Below are 24766 nucleotides of genomic sequence, written 5' to 3'. Positions count from 1 at the left end.
CCATCTACGCATCTATCCAGGGTTTCTACCAATCCTCTGCTGAAGTTACAATCGCCAATCAAGATAATCCTGAGGAGCCTCCTGGCATAGGTGTTCAGAGACTGAAACTGTATGTAGCCTTAACCAGTTCTTTGTAAAGCCTAAACTCTCAGTGTACTATGTTGCAGCAATTGTTTAATAGCTAATGTTTCATGACATTTAACACTGAAAATCTTTATGACAATATCTTCTACAGTAAAATACTGACAGTTTTTTTAATGTGTTTTCCAATTGACAAGGCCTGACATAGGAGTTTTCAACGTACTGTAGAGTTGCTAACCCTCCAGGATTGCCCTGGTGTTTCCAGTAATTAACGATTAACCAACTGGTCACTGCTGTGAGAAACCCAGGAGAAAACTAATCAGGCCACAAAATAAAGTGTGTTTATTAATTTTCTTTGAACACTTTTGTTAATTAGTTCTAAAAATATTGGAGATGGGAAAAAGATTGTTTGACTGGGTGAGGCAGTTGCAGGCGGGAAGTCCTGTGATGAAGCCTCCATTAACACATCCACCCAGAGCGAGCATTCCTAACTTTGAGATGGCATATTGTGATAATCCAACATTTATAGTATATAATAGAAGTGTGCAACATTGGTATTATTTAACAGAAATTCTGTAAATGAACAGCAGAATGATCAGCTTCTGTGAGAGAAAGAGGAGGTAATTCTTTGGTATGACCCATCATCAGAGGTGAAATGTTAACTTCTCTTTAGATACTTGCTGCACGTCTCCAGAACTTGGTGTTTTTAAATCTTATTTCCAACAGTGCCGATTGTGTTTGGCTTTTAAGTTTAAAAAAAACTTTTCAAAGCTCATCTCTTATACCACTGGAGTTTATAGGGGTGGCCGCCTTCTTCACAGCATCTAGCGAATGCTCAATACTCGGGCGTAATGAGGATGAAAAAGGGGTGGAGACCGGCTATAGTGGGTTTCCACCCCGATAAGCAATGCCAGGATTTTCTTAGCATTCTTTGCTGAGCAGTATCAGATGAGGTTGTTCCCCATATGACCGTTGACTGCTCCCATTGAAGAGCACTCGAGGAAACTAGATGTTGGGGCTTGTGCTAAGGTGCCAATGGACTGAAGGGTCTGCAGAGGTCCTGGAGCTCCTGAAGATCAAAGGTAAATAACCTTTGAGTTTGGAGTTTATACTGGGCCTCAGATGATTTTCAGGCAGAATGCCCCAATATCAGGAGCAAAGTTGCAGGCATCCCAGCCCTCAGCATCTCTCCATTCCGCTGGCTCCCCATCTTATGCATCTTTCAGCTTCACTCCACCATTGTTGGCTGTGAGTTCACTCACCTTGTCCCCATGCTGTGGGATTCCTCCCTAAACCCCTCGCTTGTCCAATCCCCTCTTCTCATTTAAGGTGCTAAATGAATGCAAGTTGTTATTGTTGTTGTTACTTTTTGGCACAAAACCCAACAGCCCTCCCCTTACAGATGCAGTGTATGCCTAGTCTAGCATACACTGTGCCAATTGGACACCCATTGGAGCATCTTTCGCTATAGTTACTAATTTAAGAAATGCGGTCTTTTTCGTTCTTGGACAAATCTAAGAGGATATGCACATTTATCCTCCCTCATAAAAATCTTCCTTGCCCCATTCATCACAGTTGGGATTTTACAGTTATACTTGAAAACCACAAATTTAAGATGTAATGGAAACACTCTGTTGAAGGAATCCAGAATATTCATTTGTCACCAACTGGGAACTATTTATTTCCATCACAAATGGGAAAAGTTTTGATTTTATTCTTCACTTTCGTGAGTAAATTAACAAAAAAAAATTCTGAAGTCCAGCAAGGTATTTTATATGTGCTCAACTCTAAATGTATAAATACAAAACCATATTTTGTATTCAGTCTTTATGAATCATTTTGAAGTTCTGACTGAGAAAATGAGAAAATGGTTAGCCTTCATACCCAATTCCAGAACAATTTACTATTCAGTGTATCAAATTTTATTGAAAATCAACAATTCCCGCATTAACTGATGACTCATGCCGTCCTTGTACTGTGGCTCCATAATAGATAGCTTATGCCCAATCTCACGTTGCATCTGCGTCAGCTCATGCACTGAGTCTTGATAATTAATTATCAGCAAGTGCATGTCTTAATTCAGACTCCATGCCCTTAATCCCTCCTCAGGCAGCTTTCCTCTGGCTCTTGCATATGGCTCATCCGTTTCCTTGGCTTGCTCTCCCAACATATGTTTGAGGCTCATTGAGGTGTACAATTTGCTATCTCTCTGCCTCACTCACACACTGTCTGTCCATAAGCTTTGTGCCTGGCCTGCCATCAGTTCAGATGAGAAAATAGCATGCTGTCCTCAGTGATCCTGGTATTTCTGGGATCTTTAGTCCAATAATACTGAATGGTGCTATTAATACTGTCCAAATTACCAAGGTCCAAACACTTTGAGAGAGCAGGGGCATTCTCCCAAGTTCATAAGAACAGGAGCAGCCCATTTGGTCCCTCAAGCCTGCTCTGCCATTCAATAAGATCATGGCTGATCTAATCATGGACTCAGCTCCACTTCCCTGCCCGCTCCCCATAACCCTTATCGCTCAAACATCTGTCTATCTCTGCCTTAAATATATTCAATGACCCAGCCCCCACAGCTCTCTGGGGCAGAGAATTACATAGATTTACAACCCTAAGAAATTTCTCCTCATCTCAGTTTTAAATGGGCAGCCCCTTATTCTAAGACTATGTCCCCTAGTTTTAGTTTCCCCTATGAGTGGAAACATCCTCTCTGCATCCACCTTGTCGAGCCCCCTCATTATCTTATATGTTTCAATAAGATCACCTCTCATTCTTCTGAACTCCAATCTGTATATGCCCAACCTACCTGATCAATACTAAGGAGATAGTACTGGTCCTAACCTCAAAGTTACAAGTACAGATACAATGCTCCGTTTATTACTGCAGATTATGGTGTAAGTCACTTCAGTGTTAGGCCCTGTAGTTCGGTGTGCCCAAGTTACCCAAGTAAAATACATTCAAAATTCTTAGTGGCTTTCTTGATCTTTTTTCACCCATTTTGCATATCCAGCTATGTGTCCTTTCCATCCCATAATTCAGTTAGCATTTTGAGTTCTGATCAACTATTGTTGGGAGTTGTGAAGAAACTTTGTGGATGTTCCCTCAGATGATTAAACACAGCTGTGCATAGACAACAGTTCCACTGAGGAACATGAACAACAAGCATCTGGATGAGGCCCTGAAACACATGATGGAAATTAACCTGGGGACAATAAGACTGGTGAGAGTTCTTCAGTCTTCTGGAGTCGTTGACTTTTGTTAGGTCGACACACAAAATAGTTGGTTTGCATGATTCTTTATATACCTTGCTTATTATTTCAGTGCTAAGGCTTCCTTTGTCACTAAGGGGTCAAACTGGCCAACGCCAGTACCATGAAACGGGCTGATACCGAATTGGCAGTAAGCGCAAAACAGGTCAATAGTGAATCGGCAGCACATGTTACAATGCGCCCAATATTCTTTTTCACTGACTTCAATAGGAACGAAAATCAGGCACAATATAATTCAGGCTGCCGATTTGCTGTCAGCCAGTTCTCATAGAATCATAGAAGTTTACAGCACAGAAGGAGGCCATTCGGCCCATCGTGTCTGTGCAAGCCGAGAAAGAGCTATCCAGCCTAATCCTACTTTTTAGGTCTTGGTCCTTAGCCTTGTAGGTTACAGCACTTCAAGTGCATATCCAAGTACTTTTTAAATGCAATGAGCATTTTAGGCAGTGAGTTCCAGACCCTACCACCCTCACTGTTGCCAAAAGCCACTCTCATTTCTTCACCGTTTCTTGATGCAACATCTGGGAACAGAGGAACAGGAGGAGGCAGTTCAGCCACTTAAGCCTGTTCTGCCATTCAATTAGATCATGGCTGATTTATATCTTAACTCCATCTACCCACCTTGGTTCCATATCCCTTAATACCCTTGCCTAACAAAAATCTATCGTAGAGTCATAGAATTATAGGAATTATAGGAATTTATGGCACAGAAGGAGGCCATTCGACCTATCATGTGTGACACAGCCAAAAGAGCTATCAAACCTAATCCCACTTTCCAGCTCCTGGTCCATAGCCTTATAGGTTACAGCACTCCATGTGCAGATCTAAGTACTTTTTAAATGTGATGAGCATTTCTGCCTCTACCACCCTTTCAGGCAGTGAGTTCCAAACCCCCATCACCTTCTGGGTGAAAAAAGTTCTCCTCAACTCCCCTCTAATCCTTCTACCAATTACTTTAAATCTATGCCCCCTGGTTATTGACCTCTGTGCTAGGGGAAATAGATCCTTCCTATCCGCTCTATCTCGGCACCTCATAATTTTATACATCTCAATCAAGTCTCCTCTCAGCCTCCTCTGTTCCAAAGAAATCAATCCCAGCCTATCCAATCTTTCCTCATCGCTAAAATTCTCCAGACCTGTCAACATCCTCATAAATCTTATCTGTAGCCTCTCTAGCGCAATCACATCTTACCTGTAATGTGGTGACCACAACTGTATACAATACTCTAACTGTGGCCTAACTAATATTTTATACAGTTCAAGCATAACCTCTTTGCTCTTATATTCTATGCCTCAGCTGATAAAGCAAAGTATCCCGTATGCCTTCTTAAACACTTGTTCTGCTACCTTCAGGGATCTGTGGACATGCACTCCAAGGTCCATCTGTTCGTCTACACTTCAGTATCCTACCATTTATTGTGTACCCCCTTGCCTTGATAGCTCTCCCCAAATACATTACATCACACTTCTCCAGACAGAATTCCATTTGCCACTTTTCTGCCCACCTGACCAGTCCATTGATATCTTCCTGCAGTCTACAGCTTCCTTCCTCACTATCAATCACACGGCCAATTTTTGTATCATCTGCAAACTTCTTAATCTTACCCCCGACATTCAAGTCTAAATCATTGATGTATACCACAAAAAGCAAGGGACCGAGTACTGAGCTCTGTGTTTTGCACGATTGGCCATGACCAATTGCACCCCCTAAATCTTTGATAGTTCTGTTCCCCTTCCCTTTCTTGCTGTACCACAAAATAATGAGTAGTGAATTATCAGAGGTGACCTGCACTTGAATATGAATTGGTTTGGCACTGCAGCGGAAATGACCAACATGTTCCTGTACTCGAAACTGGAAGGATTACTGCACAATCTGGGTCGCTTTAGCAACCCAAAGGTCAAGAATATTTCATAGATATAAAAAAAAATATTTGTTTTGTTACATTAAGTTTATTTAAAATATAGTAAACTCTTCACTCATTTCAAGCACCTTATGTGTATTTGTGATATCGGTGCCTTTGTTCTGTTTTCCATTTATATCATTCACAATGGACTATTGTCTGCGGGCATCAGTTAATAGCCACATATAATATAAATTGGCTCTTCATCCAATTATGTTAACGTTTTAGTCATATAATATGTACAATAAATTATCAGACATTTAGAGCAAATTATTTTGGTAGATGATACATGACAGGAGTGTGCTTAATTTAAAAGCTGCAAAGGCACTCCAAGGGTTTATTCAAATGCTGCCAGCCTGTTGCACAGCAGGGGCCACTGATTACACTCTAGTGGTAAGGTATCTAGCATCTTCCACTATTTGTTCCATTGTAGCATGGGTTGCAGTATTAACCAGTTGTCACCAACATTGTAATATTTTAGCCATTTATATCGAATTGACAAATAAGTTGAAAGTGGAAAAAAAATCAGAGATATTAAGAATTGACTGTGGTTTTGATTAATTTCTGGAGCTTTTTTGGCCTTTGCCCATAAACACATACAACTTTTGTAATACATTTGTTCTGCAAGTAAATGATTATAAAGCCAAGAGTTCATAAAGTAGTTAAATATAGCCAGGTCCAAGACTATCCCAACCTCTGCTGTCAAGCTACTGTACGCAGATTACGCCTGTGTCTGCGCACATACAGAGGCTGAACTCCAAGTCACAGTCAACGTATTCACTGAGGCGTACGAAAGCATGGGCCTTATGTTAAACATCTGTAAGACAAAGGTCCTCCACCAACCTGTCCCCGCCACACAGCACTGCCCTCAAGATCCACGGCGCTGCCCTGGACAATGTATACCATTTCCCATACCTTGGGAGCCTCTTATCAACAAGAGCAGACATTGACGATGAGATTCAACACTGCCTCCAGTGCAGCCTTCGGCCGCCTATGGAAAAGAACGTTTGAAGACCAGGCCCTCAAAATCTGCCACCACGTTCATGGTCTACAGGGCTGTAGTAATACTCGCCCTCCTATATGGCTCAGAGACATGGACCGTGTACAGTAGACACCTCAAGTCGCTGGAGAAATACCACCAACGATGTCTCCGCAAGATCCTGCAGATCCCCTGGGAGGACAGACACACCAACGTTAGTGTCCTCAACCAGGCCAACATCCCCAGCATTGAAGCACTGACCACACTTGATCAGCTCCGCTTTGTTCGCATGCTAGACACGAGACGCCCTAAGCAAGCGCTCTACTCGGAACTCCTTCACGGCAAACGAGCCAAAGGTGGGCAGAGAAAACGTTACAAGGACACCCTCAAAGCCTCCCTGATAAAAGTGCAACATCCCCACTGACACCTGGGAGTCCCTGGCCAAAGACCGCCCTAAATAGAGGAAGTGCATCTGGGAGGGCGCTAAGAACCTAGAGTCTCATTGCCGAGAGCATGCAGAAATCAAGCGCAGGCAGCGGAAAGAGCATGCGGCAAACCAGTCCCACCCGTTCCCTCAATGACTATCTGTCCCACCTGTGACAGTGACTGTGGTTCTCGTATTGGACTGTTCAGCCACCTAAGGACTCATTTTTGGAGTGTAAGCAAGTTTTCCTCGATTCTGAGGGACTGCCTATGATGATATGAAAGTGTGTGTGTGTGTTTGTTGGTATTGGCGGGGGAGGGGGGGGGAAGAGGGGGGGAGTTTTCATTTTCATATGCGAAACAGACAGGTATAGGCTACCCCAGGATTTTAAAAATGCAGGCACTTATTAAAGTACAGTTCCCACCATTTATAGCGGGTGGGTTCGTGCAAACGAGATTTGCCTGCTACACGCAATGGCCACTATAACGTTTGACAGACTTTATGGTGAGCATTCTAGAATTTTTTGAGGAAGTAACTAGTAGAGTGGACAAGGGAGAACCAGTGGATGTGGTGTATTTGGACTTTCAGAAGGCTTTTGACATGGTCCCACACAAGAGATTAGTGTGCAAAATTAAAGCACATGGTATTGGGGGTAATGTATTGATGTGGATAGAGAACTGGTTGGCAGGAAGCAAAGAGTAGGAATAAACGGGTCCTTTTCAGAATGGCAGCAGTGACTAGTGGTGTACTGCAAGGTTCAGTGCTGGGACCCCAGCTATTTACAATATACATTAATGATTTAGATGAAGGAATTGAGTGTAATATCTCTAAGTTTGCAGATGACACTAAACTGGGTGGCAGTGTGAGCTGTGAGGAGGATGCTAAGAGGCTGCAGGGTGACTTGGACAGTGGGCAAATGCATGGCAAATGTGTGGCCTTGGTGAGGCCACACCTTGAATATTGTGTACAATTTTTGTTATGTATGCATGTTAATGTATGTACTGTAACACTAGACCACTGAATGTACCTTCACCCTGTATACACTATAACTGTACCACCAGAGGGTGCTGCTGCTGGAGATCTACAGGTCACCTGTACACTGCAGGTAACCAAGTATAAACGAGAGATCATCTCTTGGTGTCCTCATTCTAGGAGCTGCAATAAAGGACTATACCCTAAGTACTATAACCTTACCTTGTGGAGTCATTATTAGAGTGCTTGCATATACTACAACTGGCGATGAGTTTACGAATTTCCACGCACAATATGTCTAACCTAAGCAACTTCCAACAATTCGCTGATGGGGAAGATTGGGATGCCTTTGTGGAAAAGCTAGAAGACTTTTTCATCGCGAGCGACCTGGCTGGGGAGTCGCCGACCTCACTGGCGAACAAGCGCGGAGCCATCCTGCTCAGCAATGTCCACAGCCCAATGTCCATGGCCTCGTCAGGGACCTGCTAACCCCAGTGAAGACGACAACCAAGACCTATGCAGAGCTCGTAACTTTAATACAAGAACAACTCAAACCTAAAGAGAGCATCCTCATAGCCAGGCACTAGTTCTACACCCACCGACGGTCCAAAGGCCAAGAAATTGCTAAATATGCTGCAGATCTGAGAAGATTGGCTGCACCATGTAATTTTGGTGACCACCTCACCGAAGCACAAAGGGACATCTTTGTTATTGGAATCGGTCACGAGGGCCTCCTCCATAAACTGCTCTCTGCGGACACTACGGTCACCCTGCAGAAGGCAATCAAAGTGAGCCAAGCTTTCATGATTTCGGTCTGCGACTCCAAACGGATGACTCCTCACACCCAGGACTCTAACCCGACGAGCACAGTGAACAGAATGGCGACTTTCAGAAGCAAGACTGCTGCCCCAAGTCACGCAACCCTGAGTTCGCCACATGGGGCCAACCGGCTAGCCCTGTGCTGGCACTGTGGAGGAAACTACAGGGCCCACCAGTGCCAATACAAAAACTATACCTGCAAAGGCTGCAACAATAAAGGTCACCTTCAGCGAATGTGTAGAAGAAGTTTTACTCACCGAGTCGTTGAAGAGTTGGCCGATCACCCGGGCTCCAGCGCTGATGAAGATGAAGCTGCTCAGCCCCTGGAAGAGCTGTACGGAGTGTATACCTGCTCCACTGAGAGTTCCCCATGGAAAGTGGAAGTAGAAATCAACGGGGTTCCAGTCTCGATAGAGATCGACACAGGGGCGAGCCAGTCATTGATGAATCAGACGGCTTTGAGAAACTCTGGGACAATTCCGCCAAATGAACCAAAATATACCCAATCCAGGCGAAACTGCTCACCTACACAAAAGGCACCGTCCCAGTCGTTGGCAGCGTGGAGGACCAGGTATCCCATGGCGGCGCGATGCACAAGCTTCCCTTGTGGATCGTTGCCGGCGATGGCCCAACACTGCTGGGAAGAAGATGGCCAAAGCAAGTTCAAATCTGTCAGAGCGACGAAGGCCTCCGGGCCCCGGTGATCGACATCCTACACGGTCCCAAACTTGGATCCATCGCAGCACCTGAAAATCCTACCATCCAGCTGCGTGGTGACGACACAGACTGCACAACTCAACGGCGAGATGATCCAACCTGAACGACCAGACCTCACCTTCCGGGCTCCAGTGGCAGGACTCCGAGGGAAGAAGATCGGCCCAGAAGGTCGATTCCCGGTATCCGTGACAGAACCTGGGGAGAGAGAGATCACCGCAGCCTACCTCGTGGAGGGAAAGAAGATGGCGCCCTTTCCACAAGGCGAAGCACCTAGAATCAAGATGGCCGCGACCAGACCACAAGGGGCAGCGTTGAGGGGGCAACGGGTGTTACCGAGCGGCGAACCAGATTGGGGTAAAGATTGCAAGGCCTTCTTAAAGGAGACCGGCAACCTAAAACAATTAAAGGGACAGTTCCACTCTAGGCACAGTGATGCCGGTGATATTAAAGATAAAAGTGTAATTAATGAATGCAGGTGTATAAATGTACTGTTGAATGGTGGCAACAGTAATGCTAATGTGATAAATGTAACCAACAAAGGTAGGTATCCAAATGTAACCCTGTATAGGGATTCTGATAGCACACAAGAAAGCGTTGTAAGTGACAAATGTGAAAGTGTAAAGAGATATAACAGTATCAAATCAGCTAGTTGTGATCGGAGCCAATGTATCATGTATGCTAATGATAGAATGAGAAATGATACCGGGTTCTACATATATACTGACAATGCCAAAGGTAACCCCCCATGGGAAACATCCAGGTCCAGCGGGCTACCTAATCATATAGCCTGCACTTCTGGGACCAATGTGATGCTCCAGGGAGGGTGGCCAAACATCCAGTGGGAGCATACCCACTGCAGGGACAGCGGTCAATGGGCAGCACAGCCACCACCACTGGCAACCTGCCCCAGATCGGCCCTACCCGCCCTGGCCACCAGGGCCAGCACCGGGAGCAAGAGGCCAGTACCCTCCCGGCGGAACCTGGGATGACCAGACTTCCACCACCAATGGAGGACAAGGAGGCCACACCACCCTGTGGCCCTGCCCACCACTAAACGGCACCACCTACCCATTCAACAATATATGTACCTTACCCATAACAACATCTACTTGCTCCACGACTGTGGAATCTTCCAACAGTGACACCCACATGGTCAATGTATGGGGGGGGGGGGGGCGGGAAATGGATATGGGCAGCCACGAACACATGGATCACACCGGCACCCGTGCAACCCTCACCACAACCTCCTACCATTCACTACTGATCACCTCCCCATGTCATGGCAATAAGGACTTGGGAAAGGCTTAGGGGGAAGTGTTGTTATGTATGCATGTTAATGTATGTACTGTAACACTAGATCACTGAATGTACCTTCACCCTGTATACACTATACCTGTACCACCAGAGGGTGCTGCTGCTGGAGACATAAGGGTCACCTGTACACTGCAGGTAACCAAGTATAAAAGGGAGATCACCTCTTGGTGTCCTCACTCTAGGAGCTGCAATAAAGGACGAAGGTCACTACAGTTCCAGTACTATAACCTTACCTCGTGGAGTCGTTATTAGAGTGCTTGCATATACTACAGTTTTGGTCTCCAAATCTGAGGAAGGACATTCTTGCTATTGAGGGAGTGCAGCAAAGATTCACCAGAGTGATTCCTGGGATGGCAGGACTGACATATGAAGAAAGACTGGATCAACTAGGCTTATATTCACTGGAATTTAGAAGAATTGAGAGGGGATCTCAGAGAAACATATAAAATTCTGACGGGATTGGACAGGTTAGATGCAGGAAGAATGTTCCTGATGTTGGGGAAGTTCAGAACCAGGCGTCACAGTCTAAGGATAAGTGGTAAGCCATTTAGGACCGTGATGAGGAAAAACTTCTTCACTGAGAGAATTGTGAACCTGTGGAATTCTCTACCACAGAAAGTTGTTGAGGCCAGTTCGTTAGATATATTCAAAAGGGAGTTAGATGTGGTCCTTACGGCTAAAGGGATCAAGGGGTATGGAGAGAAAGCAGGAATGGGGTACTGAAGTTGCATGATCAGCCTTGATCATACTGAATGGTGGGTGCAGGCTCGAAGGGCCGAATGGCCTTCTCCTGCACCTATTTTCTATGTCCGTCACATACTGAACAGCCGCAAAATTTAAATATTGTTATACTTATAATAATTTCAAACGAGAGAACAGGAAGTCTATATAATATCATGTGATAATGATAGAGTTTGAGCTAACAATTATATTTAAAATGTCAAACCAGTCTTTGCATTTCACTCTGTATTTCTGGTCATAATTAATGTGCCCTTGGCTATGCCTTTCCCATTTTAAATGTAGGTTTGACTGATTTCCAAAAGATATTTTACATTAATCAAACAAATCCGCTCCATGACTGCAACATAACAATACATCTGAGGCTGCATCAAGACTGGGTAACATTTAAAAAAGTGAATAAATTTAGATCATTGATGTAGCTGGTTATTTTCTGGAGTAGCTCTCTGACCTAAAGGTGAAAACAATTACACTTTAAGAACACTTCACCTTCATTAGCTCATGCAGTCATTTGTCGATTGGTCTTAGTTTTGTAATGTCTGTAGCTCCACACTGTGGATGCCTGTGTTACTGTAGCTAGTGCTGTTTAATAAAGAGCAGGTCACCTGACCAGCAGGTCAGAAATTTCCGGAATCTGCAGCCATCTTACAGGTTGTGTGTTGTGTGCTTTCTGAAGATATTACATTTGGCGACGAGAATGGGATGTAATCGGATAATACAAAGCTGAAATTTTTGTTGGTGAAAGATTCAGCCAGCCGACAGAGAGACTTTGAGAGCTTCTCTATTTTTGGAAACAGCTACAAATCCAAGGTAAATTACGAGCACACTTGGTTAAACTGCCAGAGTCAAAATGGTTGCCCCTATGGGAGTTATAGGGCATTTGGGGGCATTTCAATGCGACCGTGAAAGTTTCAGAGCGTATGTGGATCGGCGAGAAATATTTTTCACTGCAAATAATTTCATCGAAATCCCCGGTAATGAAGACAAGAACAGGGCGGTGTTGGAACGAAAAAGAGTTATATTCTTAACTGAGGCCGGGCCCGAGTTGTATGAAACGCTGATAAACTTGCTTGTGCCTGACAAGCCAAAGGATACAATGCTGAAACAGATTATAACTAAGTTAGAACAACATTACAGCCCCGTTTCGTTAGAAATTGCTGAAAGTTATCATTTCGGAATACAAAATCAGAAGGCCGAAGAAAATATCAGTGAGTACATTGTAGCATTAAAAAAGATATCTATTCACTGTAATTTCAGAAACTTTCAGGACCGAGCATTGCGTGACCGCTTTGGTTGTGGGATGAAAAATGATGCGGTCAGAAGAAAGTTATTGACGACCTCGAACTTGACTTTTGATTAAGATTGTCAGACAGCTAGGCATGAGCATGGCCGAGCAATATTCCCAAGAATGTCATACTCATTTCAGTCATCAGACAACCGAGGTGAATCGCCTGAAGGTTCAAAGTAAAAGGCGGTGGGGTCCCAAAATCTCAGAAACTGGAAATGGGAACAGAGCTTGATGAAATACAAGGATCAAATTCAGAGCTTGCCTCTAATGGTAGTGGCAGGAGACAAGCTTGCCTTACTAGGAAGAAATTGGTTGGGATCACTGAAGCTGGATTGGAGTGAGATTTTTTGTGTTGAAACGAGATTTGTGTCAAAAGATGATGTCGTCAAGAATTATCTGAAGGTGTTCTGTGAAACTAGCAGTCGGATCCAAGGCTTCAAGGCGAGTGTCAGGGTACAGAAGGACACTAAATCGGTTTACTGTAAGCCACGTTCCGTACCATATGCACTCAAGGAGAAAATTGAGCAAGAACTCAAAAGACTAGAGACAGAACATTATTTCTAAGATAGATCGATGTAATTGGGCTACACCCATTGTTGTTGTACCTAAGTCCGATGGTAAGGTAAGATTGTGTGGTGATTATAAAGTGACCGTAAACCAGGTTCTAGAGGGTAATGTCCCCAATACATTGCCAAATATAGAAAATTTGTTCACAACACTGATAGAGGGTCAGATTTTCTCAAAGTTGGATCTTACGAATGCCTACTTACAGCTTGAACTAGATGAGGAATCCAAGTCATGCTTGACTATAAATACCCATCTAGGCCTATATCAATTTAATAGGCTACCATTTGGAGTGTCTTCTGCCCCTGCCACATTCCAAGGGGTAATGAACCAGATTTTGCAAGGTATTGAAGGGGTAGTATGTTATTTAGATGACATACTAATTTCAGCACCAAATAGGCAGATTTATAATAACATATTGAATGAAGTCCTCAAACGGCTGGAGAAGCACAGAGTACGAGTGCGAGTTATTTTAAAACTCAGCGGCATACTTAGGGTACAGAGTAGACAAAGATGGTTTACATCCAACCAAGGAAAAACAGGATGCAATCAGAAATGCACCCACTCACAAGAATGTCACTGAACGACGATCGTTTTTGGGTCTTTTGAACTATTATGGAAGTTCTTATCAAATTTGGCTACAGTATCACATCCACTGCATGACCTATTGAAAAAACAGGTCCTTTGGAAGTGGTCAAAAGAATGCGATACAGCATTCAAGGAGTGTAAAAGCAACTTGGTAGAGAGCACCATCTTAATTCACTATGATGTAACTCAGGTGATCAAGCTAGCATGTGATGCCTCTCCAAATGGAGTTGGGGCAGTAATCTCTCATGTATTGCGTAATGGGGAGAGAGACCAATTGCTTTTGCTTCATGCACTCTCAGTGCCAATTAGTATAATTATGCGCAAATCGAAAGGGAAGCTTTGGCTTTAATTTTGGGGTCATGAAGTTCCACAAATACTTGTATGGTCGTAAGTTTACTCTCGTTCTGGACCATAAGCCCCTGACAGCAATCCTCCATCCAAAGTCCCCAGTTCCAACATTAGCTTCAGCCCGAATGCAGAGATGGGCTTCAATTTTGTCAGCATATACATATGATATTGAATACAATCAGCTGATTACAGTAATGCTGATGCTATGTCTAGATTGCCTTCCCCATCACAAGTTACATCAAATAGGGAAGAGGTGTTCTATTTTTCATACATTGATGAACTGCCAGTCACAGCTGAAGAGGTTGGTAAGCAACCAAACGTGACCCAGTTATGTCAAAGGTGTATGATTATATTGCAAATGGATGGCCAAACCAGGTAACAGACAAAGATATTCATTCATTCTTCATTCGTAGGAATGAATTATCAGTCGATAAAGATTGTATTATGTGGGGTGCAAGAGTGGTTATACCAAATAAATTCAGGTCCAAATTATTAGGAGACCTCCATGACCAGCACCTGGGAATGTGCTTGACCAATAATTTTGCACGCAGTTACTTATATCGGCCAGGTCTTGATAAAGGTATAGAGGACATCGTAAGTCAGTGTACGACATGTCAATCGGTAAGCAAGCAACCACCATCAGTACCATTACAGCCATGGAAATGACCTCCCAGGATGTGGCAAAGGCTACATATTGATTTTGCTGAGCTAGAAGGACAACAATTGTTCATTGTGATTGATAGCCATTCAAAGTGGGTCAAGGTGTTTCCAATGTGGAAAATAACAAGTAAAACATTAGACATTTTGCAAAGATTATTTTCTTCTTTTGACCTCCCAGAAGAAATTGTTTTGGATAATGGACCACAATTTCGTTCAGAAGAATTTGCACAGTTCATGAGTAAAAATGGTGTGAAACATACCAAGATTCCACCGTACCGCCCTGCAGCAGAGCGTACTGTACAAATTGTAAAACGTGCCCTCATCAAACAAATGTTGGATCCAAATCCAAAGAAACGACAATTGTCATTGGACCACAAATTGGCTAATTTTCTAATAACGTATCATAATACTCCTCACACAACTACTGGTAGAACACCAGCAGAGTTGTTTTTCAAATGACAACCACGAACCAGATTCTCGTTGTTAAAACCAAACTTGGCACAGTCCATAGAAGAGACACAATTAAGACAGAAAGAGAACTATGATAGAGGTAGAGTAAGAGAGAGAAGTGTGACATTAAATCAGAAGGTGAGAGCGAAGAACCATCACCATAAATGGTTAAAGTGGTTACGAGGAAGAATGGTGAAGATATGTGGTCCTCGCACATATTTGGTCAAGATGTTTGATAATGGAAAGATTAAGTTTGTTTACATTGATCATATTTTACCCACAGACATAGAAGAAGTTGAGAGTGGGTATGATTCAATGATTTCTGACTCATCAGATAGTTTTGATACACTAGTAGCATATCCTACATCCAATGTACTGGAAACAAATCCAAGAGAAAGTCAGAATTTAAGTCCGAGTCCGAGTCAGGAAAACAAACAGTCTGAAGTTAGAGAGTTCAAATGGAAATCAAGGGCATCCCTTGGAGGAAAACTTCCCTCAGGATCAGCCTCGAATGAGTTTAAATTCGACACCATGTTTGGAAGGTTCTGTTTGAGAGTGAAGGTATCCTCTTCGAAACAGAAAACAAGTGGTTAAGTTTGATTTGTAAATATGGCAAAATAAGTCCATATCCTTCATTATGTATAACCATGCAAGTTATAGAAACATAGAAACATAGAAACATAGAAAATAGGTGCAGGAGCAGGCCATTCAACCCTTCTAGCCTGCACCGCCATTCAATGAGTTCATGGCTGAACATGAAACTTCAGTACCCCCTTCCTGCTTTCTCGCCATAACCCTTGATCCCCCGAGTAGTAAGGACTTCATCTAACTCCCTTTTGAATATATTTAGTGAATTGGCCTCAACTACTTTCTGTGGTAGAGAATTCCACAGGTTCACCACTCTCTGGGTGAAGAAGTTTCTCCTCATCTCGGTCCTAAATGGCTTACCCCTTATCCTCAGACTGTGACCCCTGGTTCTGGACTTCCCCAACATTGGGAACATTCTTCCTGCATCTAACCTGTCTAAACCCGTCAGAATTTTAAACGTTTCCATGAGGTCCCCTCTCATTCTTCTGAACTCCAGTGAATACAAGCCCAGTTGATCCAGTCTTTCTTGATAGGTCAGTCCCGCCATCCCAGGAATCAGTCTGGTGAATCTTCGCTGCACTCCCTCAATAGCAAGAATGTCCTTCCTCAAGTTAGGAGACCAAAACTGTACACAATACTCCAGGTGTGGCCTCACCAAGGCCTTGAACAACTGTAGCAACACCTCCCTGCCCCTGTATTCAAATCCCCTCGCTATGAAGGCCAACATGCCATTTGCTTTCTTAACCGCCTGCTGTACCTGCATGCTAACCTTCAATGACTGATGTACTATGACACCCAGGTCTCGTTGCACCTTCCCTTTTCCTAATCTATCACCATTCAGATAATAGTCTGTCTCTCTGTTTTTACCACCAAAGTGGATAACCTCACATTTATCCACATTATACTTCATCTGCCATGCATTTGCCCACTCACCTAACCTATCCAAGTCACTCTGCAGCCTAATAGCATTCTCCTCGCAGCTCACACTGCCACCCAACTTAGTGTCATCCGCAAATTTGGAGATACTGCATTTAATCCCCTCGTCTAAATCATTAATGTACAATGTAAACAGCTGGGGCCCCAGCACAGAACCTTGCGGCATCTCACTAGTCACTGCCTGCCATTCTGAAAAGTACCCGTTTATGTATGATGATTGTTTGCTATAATAACCTCTTCATTCAGGAGGGAGAAGTATAATGTCTGTAGCTCCACATTGTAGATGCCTGTGTTACTGCAGCTAGTGCTTTTAATAAAGAGCAGGTCACCTGACCAGGTCAGAAGTTTCCGGAATCTGCAGCCACCTTACAGGTCGTGTGCTCTCTGACGATATTACATGTTTGATCTCAGAATAGCTAGACATCACTTGGAGTTCTAGTCTCCATATTATTAAAAAGATATATTAGCATTGGAGAAGGTGCAAAAAAGATTTACTGGAATTTCACCACAACTGAGAAGTTATACCTATCAGGAAAGATTGAACAGGCTGGGACTCTTTTCTTTCGAATAGAGGAGACTCAGGGGTTAACTGATAGAGGTCTTTAAGATTATGAAAGGGTAGATGCAGAGAAGACGTTTCAATTTGCAGGCAAGACCAGAACTAGGGGCCATAAAAATAAGAGAGTCACTAATAAATCCAACAGGGAATTCAGAAAAAACTTCTTTACCCAGAGAGTGGTTAGAACGTGGCGCTTGCTATGACAAGGAGTAGTTGAGGCAAATAACACAGATGCATTTAAAGGGAAGCTTGGTAATAACATGAGGACAAAAGTAACAGAAGGATATATTGGTGGGATTAGATGAAGAAGGGTGGGAGGAACATAAATACCAGCAGGGACCTGGTGGGCTGAGGGGCTTGTTTCTGCACTGTAAATACATTGCAGTCGGAATTTTGGAGGCTCTAATTTCATGCGCATTAACCATTTGGATTAAGCGACGCCTGTTCACGTAGCTCCACCGCTTTAATACTATTTGTTTTATTCACTCCTTCAATCACTGCGCAGCTAACGTTCCTGCTCTAGTTTGATCCAATGTGGTAACAGAGACTTGAGCCAGTCTAGTTTGCTGATTATTGGCTGGCTGAGGGAACCAATGAGTAAGCAAAGCTGCTTCTGCCAGAAATAAACAGAGCACTTAGTTTGTCTCTCTCCTATTCTGTAACAGAGCTTTATTTTGCATGAAACCTGCAAGCAAATGGAGGATTTTTGGTCCCCTAAAGTATTTCCTGACCCTTGAACTGAAAGGTGTAGTTCAATGCTGTTTGAAGGATGATGTGAAATTAATATTGCGAGTTGCATTGAAAGCATTTCGGTGCTTTATATGGTACAAGATAAAAGAGAGGGTGCTAGAATTTCCACTAGCTCACCACTCGGTTTCTCGGCGGTATTGACCATTTTGGGCAAGCACCGGGTCGGTGAGAAATTCCCCAGCTGAGGCACGCTGGCGGTTTCGAAGTACCGTTGGGGAGCGGACCACTGTCGTGCACTGTCCACAGATCGCCATGGCATGATTTTTGGCCCAGTGGTGACCCATAGGGAAGTATAAAAAATAAACGCCCACGAGAATCCGCAGAGCTGGGCAATAGGTGAGTCGCACAGCAAAAAAAAAAGGTAAGCAATTGTTTTTTTTTTACTAATTATTTTAAAATTCTCTTGTACTGATTTAAGTGAAAAGGGTCCTGAGAATGTTATGATTTTTAATTTTGTGAAAAAATATTTTTTGTTTTTCTCCTCCAAGGCCCAACCCACAGTCTCGGTGTAAATTTTTAGTACATTTATTAATTATCGCCCATTTTCTTTAAGAACAGCCCAAGATTCCACTTTTTCGCTGAGAATCGGGGTGCAATGCCCATTTTTTTCGTTGGCCGGATTTTTTTCTTTTTAGAGGAGAATTTTCTGCCGGTGATAATGTTGGGAATCTTAACGGTCTTTTGGGCAGCAATTGTGCGCTGGCGGGTCATTTGGAAATTCTACCCCAGAGGCATTTGCTGGGACCGTATTCTGCAGTGATACAATGCATCTCTTTGGATAAAGAGGTAATAAAGTAAACCCCTGTTATTTCCCCTACAAATGTTCAGTACATGTGTGTTTAATGTCTTCAACCCCGATGCCCTTGCTCACAATTGTGTATGTTTTCTATATTCAACATCCTAATCTTGTGCTTGTTCTCGGTGCTTCCAAAGCAGTGACGCTCTTGGGCTTGAGGTGGCCTGTAACTCCTTGTGCTTGTCCATGAAACGGCTCTGGAATTGCTGCAGTATTTGGCTGGTCCTGACACTTTCTACCATAACTTTCATCATTTGATGCTAGATAAGCCAGATATCACATCACCCTGAGAGACAGTAGTCTCATCCACCTGCTCCAGGCATTACTTGCTGCTGGATAAGGGAGTCGTTTAATACATTCATACAAGGTACTCCAACTGGACTTAGGACATCTTTCACTGGGGATTCTGATGTAGATGCCCTGGTGTCATGTATGGATGCTTGGAGTTACTAGCCACTAGAGGGCGCCACTGTCGGAGGTCATTGGGCTATCCGCACGGGAGTGCGGCCCAGGTATAAAAGGCAAGCCATCAAGTAATGTAATCACTTTGTGCCCTAATAAAGCAGAGCCAGGTTTGTTGCCGTGTTAGTTTACAATATTCAGTCTATCGAGTTATTACATACATAACATTTGGCAACGAGGTAACTTCAGAACCTTCGCATGCAAAAATGAGCACAATTGGAATTCTGGAGAGATTTGTGGAGGGAGAGGACTGGACAGATTTTGTAGCTCGCCTGGACCAGTACTTCGTGGCAAACAAAATGGAGGAACCCACTGATGCAGTTAGGCGCAGGGCAGTCTTCCTCACTGTTTGCAGTCCAAAAATCTATTGGCTCAAAGAATCTTCTCTCGCCTGCAAATCCAATGGACAAGGACTATGAGGAATTGTGTGTTCTGGTACGTGACCATCTCCAACCAGGAGAAGGCATCATCATCTCACGATATCGATTCTACGCACATGTTCGTTCTGAGGGCCAGGATGTGTCAGAATTCGTTGCCGACCTAAGACGTCTAGCTGGACCATGTAAGTTCGAAAACGCGTTGGGAGACATGCTGTGGGGCTTCTTTGTAATCGGCATCAACCACGAAATGATCCTGCATAAGCTACTGCCGGCCGAAATGCTGGACTTGAGCAAGGCCATCACGATTGCCAGACATGACGACGGACAAAAACTTAAAGCAGATATCATCAAAAAATCGGAACTCGGCAAGTACTGTAAACAGGATTGTATTGTCGTTTGGCAGAGCTGCATATGGCAGGGCCCACTCGACTGCGTATGCGAAACCTGTGGCTGCTCAAAGTCCGCCAACGGGAATGAATCCGATTTCACTGTGTTGGTGTTGTGGGGGCAATCATCAGCTTCATCAGTGTCGGTTTAAACAGTACATTTGTAAAGGCTATTCGAGACCTTCTCCAGCGCAGGTGTCCGCAACTGAGCAAGCGTGCTACGACACACCACGCGGAGGATGATGACTAGCAGAGCGCGGATCCGGATATGCAATCCAGAATACCAGAGGACGAAGTGTATGGACTGTATTCGTTCCGAAGAAAAAGCCAACCGATAATGATTAATGTGAAACTTAACGGTGTGCCGGTACTGATGGAATTGGACATGGGTGCGAATCAATCAATAATGAGCCAGAGGACATTCGACAGGCTGAGGGATACTAAAGCTGTGAGGCCTTAGCGGAGTCCAGTCAATGCCAAGTTGCGTACGTACACTGAAGAACCGATAACGGTGATTGGCAGTGCAGTAGTCAAGGTGTCGTATGATGGTGCAGTTCATGATTTACCGTTATGGATTTTTCCAGGCAATGGTCCAACGCTCTTCAGCAGGAATTGGCTAGAAAAAATCAAATGGAATTGGAATGATATCAAAGTGTTGTCATTGGAGGATGATACTCCATGTGCTCAAGTGCTGAGCAAGTTCCCCTCGCTGTATGAACCAGGCATCGGCAACTTCACGGGAGCCAAGGTGCAGATCCACGTGGACTCGGATGCAAGACCCGTCTATCATAAAGCTCGGGCGGTTCCGTGATGAGGGAGAAGGTCGAAATCGAACTGGACAGACTCCAGCATGAAGGGGTCATGTCACCGGTCGAATTTAACGAATGGGCCAACCCCATTGTTCCTGTGTTGAAGAGTGATGGCACTGTCAGGATTTGTGGAGACTACAATGTTACGATCAACTGAGTTTCAAAACAGCATCAATATCCGTTACCGAAGGCTGATGACCTGTTGCAACGCTAGCCGGGGAGAAGTCATTCACTAAACTAGATCTGACGTCGGCCTACATGACACAGGAGCTGGTTGAGATGTCGAAGAAACTTACGTGCATCAACACTCATAAAGAACTGTTTATCTACAACAGGTGTCCTTTCGGAATTCACTCAGCTGTAGCCATATTTCAGAGGAACATGGAAAGTCTACTTAAGTCCGTCCCTAGAATTGTCATGTTCCAAGATGACATCCTGGTCACAGGTCGTGACACCGCTGAACATCTGAACAACCTGGAAGAGGTTCTGCATCGTCTGGACAAAGTGGGACTCAGACTGAAACGTTCGAAGTGTGTCTTCATGGCACCGGAAGTCGAATTCTTGGGGAGGAAAATTGCTGCTGACAGCATCAGGCTTACTGACTCGAAAACCAAGGCAATCAAAAATGCATCCAAGCCTCAGAATGTGACGGAACTGCGTTCATTCCTTGGTCTACTCAACTACTTCGGTAATTTCCTATCTAGATTGAGCCACTGCACATGCTGCTAAGAAAAGGCGACAACTGTGTTTGGGGTGTGTCTCAAGATAGAGCTTTTGAGAAAGCTACTAATCTTTTTTGCTCTAACAAGCTGCTGGTACATTATGATCTGTGTAAGTGTCTAGTATTGGCCTGTGATGCTTCATCATATGGAGTTGGTTGCGTGCTCCAACAAGCTAATGAGTCGGGTAAACTACAACCTGTTGTGTATGCTTCGAAAAGTTTGTCAAAGGCAGAAAGAGCCGACAGCATGGTAGAAAAAGAAGCATTAGCCTGTGTGTATGGGGTTAAAAAGATGCATCAGTACCTGTTTGGTCTTTGGTTTGAACTGGAAACAGATCACAAGCCACTCATTTCATTGTTTTCGGAAAACAAAGGTATCAATATCAATGTATCGTCCTGCATCCAGAGGTGGGCGCTGACATTATCTGCCTATGATTATGTCATTCACCATAGACCTGGCACCGAGAATTGTGCCGATGCACTGAGCCGTCTGCCGTTGCCCTCACCGGAGGTGGAGACGCCACAACCTGCAGACATACTGTTAGTTATGGATGCTTTTGAAAGTGAAGGAACCCCTGTCACGGCTCAACAAGTTAAGACCTGGACCAGCCAGGACCCGATATTATCGGTTGTGAAATATTGTGTCCTTAGTGATGATTGGTCTGCCATCCCCAAGCAAATGGGTGATGAGACCAAACCTTACAACCGTCGCAAAGACAAACTATCCATTCAGTCAGATTGTTTACTGTGGGGTAATTGTGTTGTTATGCTGTAGAAAGGCAGAGAGAAATTTGTACACGATCTACATAGCACTCATCCCAGTATTGTCATGATGAAAGCCATTGACAGGTCTCATGTATAGTGGCCTAGAATTGACTCTGATCTGGAAACATGTGAGCATCAGTGCAATACTTGCATGCAGCTCAGCAAAGCACCAGCGGAATCGCCGCTGAGTCTGTGGTCGTGGCCATCTAAACCATGGTTCAGGATCCACATCGACTTTGCAGGTCCCTTCCTGGGAAAGATGTTTTTAGTTGTGGTGAATGCATATTCCAAGTGGATAGTCATGTCATCAAGTACATCCACAGCTACCACTGAAAGTCTTCGTGTCATGTTTGCCACTCATGGTCTGCCCGACATCATTGTAAGCGACAACGGATCTTGCTTCACTCGTCTGGAGTTTCAAGAGTTCATGAAACTCAATGGTATCAAACATGTGACGTCAGCACCATTCAAACCCGCAGCTAATGGTCAAGCAGAGCGTGCTGTCCAAACCATCAAGCAGAGTATGAAACGTGTAACTCAAGGTTCACTGCAGACTCGCTTGTCATGCATATTGTTTAGTTACAGGACAAGACCCCATATGCTAACCGGGGTCTCCCCTGCTGAACTATTGATGAAGAGAGGTCTCAAGAACAAGCTCTCTCTTGTCCATCCTGACTTGAACGATCATGTTGAATACAGACGTCAAAGTCAGCAGTGGTATCATGATCGCGCTGCTGTGTCACGCGACATTTTCGTAGAGCGAGTGATGGAAAAGGGCTTTCCACTAAAAGCCATTGTACACTTTAAAGCAGTGACAGGTATTCGGCCCTCCAAATTGCCAAACACTGGTAGATTACACACTGTAAGCTCAGTCTGAATGATCAATGAGGCCTGACTCCAGAAGATTTGTTGGGATTTCCTTGTGTGCGGCTCAGGCAGGTGCAATGCCTGCACATGATAACCCTTCCCAATTCACTCTCCCATTGGAAATCACAGCTTTATTAGAGACTTGTGGTGAACATTTGCCACCCCTGCTGTGTACTAGAAAATAAACCACATTTACCTACTGTAGGAACCTTTTTCCTTTTTTTAAAAGATGTAATAGCAGTACAAATACATTGATTAATTGCTTCCTTCAATTCTGGTTTTTGCTTTGGGGCAAAAGTCAAATAACCATGATTTTTAACATATAAATACAGTTACATTGCACATAACTATGCACTCATTGTCGGAATAATAACAAGAAATAAATGACATTGAATTAAAATCAGTAGTATGTAGAATAAAAGGAGTTTATTGTTATTTATAAAAATAATAGGAAGTCCAATTATTATTGTAGTAGTCTTAAAATCAAAAGAAGTCTAACATTCAAACTCTGATGTATATGTGGCCCAATATATTATATTTAATAAGGTCAATCATAATAATGACAGTTGACCACACAACATATTTCAGATAGTGTCATTTCAGTACAGTGCTAGTATCTATTTCTATTAACATGGTATTTTTGTCTGACATTCAAAATACTGTGAACATACCTTCAACACACATATGTATGAATAAAAATTCAATATTATCGTCAATTTTGAGCTGAGAGTGATGTCATTGGTAGGGAATGGGATACTTCAATTAAATTCCAGTATCACCATTAAACTCGGAGGCCAGGTATAGCGTAGTTTACACTACAGGCTACATTTTCTCAGTGCGTGCTGATGCAATGAACTTTGCCTACCACCAGTACACATTAGGAAATCCTGGGCACGCTGTCCATGGTTGCCCAATATGTCTGGTGGTAGGTGAAAATACAACTTCAATTTCACTCTGAAGTAATATTCACTTTGTGATGATGCTAAATTTACTGCATCAATTCGGAGTCATGAACCAGTCTACTTCCAGAGAGCAGCAGTGAGAGACTCCCTGGAGGAGATTTGCTCACACTGCTTGAGTTCAGTACCCCACAGAGCGTAACTCCAGTATGGTGTCTTACCAGGTTTAAAATGTCTGCAGTTGATCCTGTGGACCTTCCGGGCACTTGAAAACCTGCCTGGAGTTAATTTAAATGCCTAGAGAGTTTGGACACTGCAGCTCACACTTTTTAAGCATTTGATTTGCTGGGAGAGGAGCGCGGTGCATGGCCACGGATATGCAGAGCTCTCTCCTGGCCAGGAGATCAGAGTTACAGCCAGGTAGCATTAATGGAGTTAAAACAGAAAATACTGGAAAGACTCAGCAGGTCTGCAGCATCTGTGGGGAGAGAAACAGAGTTAACGTTTCAGGTATATGACCGCTCATCAGCTTCCAGTTCTGACGAAGGGTCATCGACCTGAAACATTAACTTTGTTTCTCTCGACAGATGCCGTAGACCTGCTGAGTATTTCCAGCATTTTCTGTTTTTATTTCAGATTTCCAGCATCCGCAGTATTTTGCTTTACCATTAATGGAGTAGTGCCTGCCTGGAACCCATACTGTCGCTCCTGTTCTCTCAGTTGTATCTGC

The 24766-nt window shown here is 43.7% G+C and overlaps 1 protein-coding gene across 1 annotated transcript in view; it reads right to left on the bottom strand.

The window, feature by feature from the left end:
* The window catches only part of LOC139226421 (double C2-like domain-containing protein beta), a 317662-nt gene that overhangs the window by 179716 nt on the left and 113180 nt on the right, over positions 1-24766 (bottom strand). The window lies entirely within an intron of this gene.

This window comes from Pristiophorus japonicus, chromosome 16 (assembly GCF_044704955.1).
Source record: "Pristiophorus japonicus isolate sPriJap1 chromosome 16, sPriJap1.hap1, whole genome shotgun sequence".
In the NCBI taxonomy this organism is placed as follows: Eukaryota; Metazoa; Chordata; class Chondrichthyes; family Pristiophoridae; genus Pristiophorus; species Pristiophorus japonicus.
The sequence above is the reverse complement of the archived record's forward strand: the minus strand, read 5'-3'. Positions and strand labels throughout refer to the sequence as shown.